We start from the raw sequence: 5,725 nt of genomic DNA on the forward strand, positions 1-5,725 counted from the left end.
TCTGTTCCCAATCTTTCTTCATGAATACGCTCTATTTCTTTACGGATTTTTCGGCACATGGCTATTATACAATTTTGCTTATCGTGTCTCCCTTCTGATATATTCTGACTCCATCTTGTAAAAATAAGCATTGCATTCGGGTCTACCCCCGGACGGTCTTGATTTCTGATCACACAGTTTATGAGGAAACGTAACAGTTCCCCCTGTATTTCTACTTTCTGGAATTCCATAGCTCTGTTAATACATCCTGGATCTCGTCCTGTTTGAACAAAATGATATATGTTATCTAGATGCGTAGTCATTCCTGGTAACCTTGCTAAATACTCTGCGGCTCGCCTGATACGTAATGATGCCAGGACCATTTCGTCCTCTTTACCAACCACCGGGTCATATCTGCAATTTACAAGGAGTTCTTTAAGCGTACGTTCACTTACGAATTTAGGTGTACGTGAATGTGCTGACTCTTGAAAGACAAGTTTATTTATTCTAGGTGGTGTAAAGGTACTGCTAGCACCTCCCGTGGCCCCATCTGGGGCGTCGGGTGTGAATGGGTTCGTTGAACGTGACACAGCAACTATGGGTGTCGACACCCTTGTAGAATCGACTGCGGAGACAGATGCGGAAACAGATGTGCTTGCCGAAGCTTGTATCGGGACTTGCTGTTGCACGGGGACAGATACCTGATCCTGACGTTGAACCCCTACACCAGACGGTCTATGTGGTGCGGCGTTAGCATACTCGGGAGCTGCGTCGTCTAGATATGAGGAAAGAAAAACATCTTCTGCGGTTCTGGGATGCCCCTTTGGATGTACCTTAATTGGAAATAATGGGGGTGGCAAGTCTTTTGGCATCTCTGGAGCAGCCTTAGGTAGTCCTTCGGCTAGAAGGGGATACATACCATTCATAAGAGCATTTCTTTGTCTATTCACTTGTTCTGATTTCACTCGGATACCTTCCTCAATTAATAGATTTTCTTGAACTTTATTTGAACTTTCTTTACTCCTCTCTTCTTGTCTACGTGCTTTTTCTGTTCGTCTATGAGATTCTTTACGCCATAACTCAACAGCGTCTTTCTGTGACTGTCTGACCTTTCTTTTCCATAACTCTTCCTCCACCTTCATGATGCGCTCTGCATCCCAGGTTCCCGCTGCGGGCCACCTTTGACTTTCCGGTAATCCCTTGGTATAATCTACCCATAGATCAAGAAACAATATGGCATCTAAGCCATGCTTATGGTACATAAAATGCCCTGGAGTGTCCCTAGGAGGAATAGGAACTGCTTCTTCAAGCACCCCTTTTCTGGTAGTAATCTGTCTTAACTTCGAGAAGAGCGGCATATTGACAACTGATCTGATACTTACTCTTGAATTTACTTAATACGAAAAACACAATGATGAACAGTGAACAATGAACACTCATTCATACCACAATATTTGAACACTTTAAACATTAAACATTAAACATTTTAACAATGACCGACAATGATGACAGTCTGCCTAACTAATCACCACGCTGAATTCTTGACTATAACTGAATACTTCGGAATACTTGATATACTGCTAAACAGTACATATACACTGCTAAACAGTGCAGACCGGATTTGTGTACCCAAATCCGTCTTGACCGGCACAACCTATGTGCGCGTCAACACGCCTCCCCGGCGATGGTACTCACCGAGTAGCTCCTTGAAACGGAAGGCCTCAGAGAATGGACAGGACTCGATGACTGCGGACAGCGGACCCTCTGGACATCGGGATTTCGAGAAACCTGGTGGGCCTCTGTATACCTCGGATCTTGCTCTCTCAGCTAGGCTCTGGTCGGGATACTTCGCACTTCTCACCGCCTCGTCTGGGTTGATCGCAGCCTCAGTCGCCCCCGCTTGACCGGAGGGAGCTTACAGGAAATCCTGCTGGTACGCGTTTATGGTCCGTCCAGCTGTGGCAGGAGACCGGGCCTGCAACGCACCGCCGGCGCGTGAGATGAGAAAGTGTCCCTGTTCGGGCGCCATTATGTGGTAAACAAAAAAATCTTCTTTACCGGACTGAATTTCATACGGGATCTTGAAATAAAGTAAAATAGCTCAAAATAACAAGAGGCAGAATCCGTGGTATAAGAGTTTTCTAAATGGGCTTTATTCCATTCAAAATGGCCGACTCGAGTCGCGGCCTTCAGGTTCCGTCACCACGAGGGTTCAGGAAGTGAAGTACAATACTTTATTGACAGACATGCATTTTTATAATAAGTACATTACAATGAAACGAATGTAAAAGGCGTAACATTTGATAAGAAAAGTGACATGACAGGTACGTAATCGAAACTAGGCGTAATAAGGAATAAAAGAAACATGATTGGTTAGGATTATCAGACATAGGTGGATCTATAAGATAATACTTGGCATAGATGCGCGCGCAGCAGCATGACGTGTGAGTGACGTGCAACTAGGGGGTGAAGGGGACTTGACATTTAGCTCTACATGTGGAGACGAGAAGTCTGGGGGGTCAAGTCAACCTAATCCCAAATCATATCTAACATCCTATGTTTAGAGAACTATGTTATCCACAAGGAAGGACTCTCGGACAAAATCTAGTCTATACTGACTGTGTGCGTGCACAAACGCCTAAGTGTCTATATGAGATGCGAGGGGCAGAAAACTTTCCATGGCAGCAGGGCTATGAATCACTTGCAGGAGGACGGAAAGGCTGAGTCCCTTGCTTGTGAGCTAGAGGAAATGTTTACCTAAATCACTAGACAGGAATGCATCGGCTGAAGAGCAAAATAGATAATTCGAAGGTGAAATACAGCTTCTTGGCAGGCAGTCGAAAACTGGCCGAGGCAGGCACCGTTAGCTGCACAGGGAGTAGGACAAAGTTCATGGATACAGATGCGAGCTCAAGCTGAAGCTGTCAAAGACAGAGAGCAGGGAAAGGCTTTGAGGACAGAATCGGGCCTACTTGCCTGGACTGTAAAAATGGAGTAACTTAGCCATATAAAGTCGGTGGCCTTTCATACTTAGGAATCGAATATCCAGCCCATTGATGGCGGATCTGACAGAGAACATGTTGACGGTAGACACACATATGTTTGCGTCTTAGAAACTGGAACTAGAGGGAACAAACATGTACTTGTAACATGCATATAGAACTGTTGGGGTCCAAGATAGGGGACATAACTGATCAGGAAAATCCACATTTCCACAAGCCTCGACGGGTTTTGCTGGCCAATAATAACCGCACCGCACAATTAATGTGTTTTCCTAAAGATCGATGGAGTCGTTAATTCCTGACGGTGTACAAGTATGCTGAAACCCCCAGTTGCAGGAATGGGACGAACTTCCATGCGCAGCGCATGCCCACTAAAAGCGAATGAATGACCAGTGTTATTACGAATGGCCCCTTAGAATACCCAATCATCTAAGACTGGTTTAGCGGGCCTACTTACAGGCGAAACAGTTAATTCATGAACTTGGACTGCGCAAAATGATGGCACATTAGGCACTTCTACCAATCCACCCCCCCTAACCTGACTGCATATGTTTAATACCTCTGCCTCGTCCGACTCTCCCGTCCCACCCAAGCATGACGCATGGATGTACAGCAAGTCCAGGGAGCCGACGGCATGATGCCCAGCAACGACTTCTGATACCCTGAGAAACGACTATCATGATTAGACATATTGTTTTACATCTTATGCTAATTATTATGATATAAGTAAGTCACTGTAAATCACACACCGGTACACAACTTACAGTTCCAGGACAATAAATAACAGCAAATACCGGAAGCCGGCGGCATGATGCGCAAGACTTCTAATATTATGTAATACAACTACCTCCGCTATATATGTTGTTATACATACGCGTTCACAGCAAGGATACAGAAGAACAAGTCACCGGACTATGATGCCTTGAAAAGTTCTTTCCATGACGCGCACTGGCAGATCTAATGGTGCCCTGAAAAAGTTCTTTGGCATGCAGCGCATTAAGAAAGCAACATTCCCAATCGTAAGTAGAATATATACCCAGATCCGGGCTAATGACTTTGACATGAAGCGCAAGCGATGCGAAAGCCGAGGGCCGCCTCTCACCGCAAGCCACATCTTAGCCGCATCTTACCCGCTACGGGGCGGCCCCCCTCTGTACCTGTGAGCTAACTTCTGGCTGTTTTAGGCGAACCGCGCCTTCTGAGCTGCTTGGATAGTATCGCTCCACCGCCGCCATACAGGGCTCGACCCCCTTGTGTAGAAGTTGGAGGACCATGAACTTATCTCAAGGGTGTCTTTACCTCGCCTCAACAGGCTCTAAGGAAAATTCCAACCGCGAGCCGCTCCCGCTGCCTGCGTGGGTAAGCGGGGGAGTGATCAATTGGTGAAATAATATGGCAAGCACCGAATGCCTAGATGTAGCGCGGTATAGCCGCTGCTTCATCGAACAATTGCACCAATAACTATGGGTGCGAACGGCCACATTGTTCGGACCCCCTGCCTCTCACCACGGGCCGCATCACGGCAACCGACAGGACACTCCATTATGTGCAACGCAATATTGTTCCCAAACTTTTAGCACGAATACACTCGACAACAATATCAAAACGCTGCCTTTTATAGGAAATACGCGCGAAACATCGGCGCGTCCCCCGCATCTGACACTCCAGTATGTGAAAAACGCATTATTATTCGAAAAACTTTAGCGCTAATACCCTCGACAACAAAAGGGAGGGGGGGCGTCTCCTCGCATATCGCAGCGAGACGCCTCGCAGTACAAACAGTATGGTTCATATCGCCACGCGGCCTTTATCAAAAATGTTATGCTAATTTTACACCACCAGCGCGCGTGCACCCACCACTGGTTTCATCTATGTTTTAAATGCCTACAGCACCTGGTGTTCACAGGCGGTCTCCCATCCAAGTACTAACCAAGCCCGACCCTGCTTAGCTTCCGAGATCGGGCGCATTCAGGGTGGTGTGCTCCACGGAAATCAAACAGTATGGTTCATATCGCCACGCGGCCTTTATCAAAAATGCTATGCTAATTTTACACCACCAGCGCGCGTGCACCCACCGCTGGTTTCATCTTTGTTTTAAATGCATACAGCACCTGGTGTTCACAGGCGTTCTCCCATCCAAGTACTAACCAAGCCCGACCCTGCTTAGCTTCCGAGATCGGGCGAGATCGGGCGCATTCAGGGTGGTGTGCTCCACGGAAATCAAACAGTATGGTTCATATCGCCACGCGGCCTTTATCAAAAATGTTATGCTAATTTTACACCACCAGCGCGCGTGCACCCACCGCTGGTTTCATCTTTGTTTTAAATGCCTACAGCACCTGGTGTTCACAGGCGGTCTCCCATCCAAGTACTAACCAAGCCCGACCCTGCTTAGCTTCCGAGATTGGGCGAGATCGGGCGCATTCAGGGTGGTATGCTCCACGGAAATACACGCAAAACAACGGCGCGTCCCCATATGGCGTATCGCATATGGCAGCGGGACGCATCGCGCTCCAAAATGAAATAATTAATTAAATACACTATCGCGACAGACCCCATTTGGGCGAGCTAGGCCTAGGCCCCCTCAAATCTCCTGTGCCACACGCAACACTCTGCCGACTCGAAATCCCTCCACACCGACGATGTGCCCCTGCAGCTTGCCGGAGGTTCAAAGGGACAAAGAGGCTGAAGATGGCGGGGTGCGGATTCAAATAGCCTTTCAGCGTGCCCTGATGACGTCACTT

General features: G+C 47.4%; 2 pseudogenes; both read right to left on the bottom strand.

Moving 5' to 3' along the window:
* Positions 1-5,083: 5,083 nt before the first annotated feature.
* On the bottom strand, positions 5,084-5,195 carry LOC146855922 (5S ribosomal RNA; annotated as a pseudogene).
* Positions 5,196-5,308: 113 nt separating this feature from the next.
* LOC146855923 (5S ribosomal RNA) lies at positions 5,309-5,428 on the bottom strand (annotated as a pseudogene).
* Between the last annotated feature and the right edge of the window lie 297 nt (positions 5,429-5,725).

This window comes from Triturus cristatus, chromosome 4_1 (genome assembly GCF_964204655.1).
Source record: "Triturus cristatus chromosome 4_1, aTriCri1.1, whole genome shotgun sequence".
Lineage (NCBI taxonomy): Eukaryota > Metazoa > Chordata > Amphibia > Caudata > Salamandridae > Triturus > Triturus cristatus.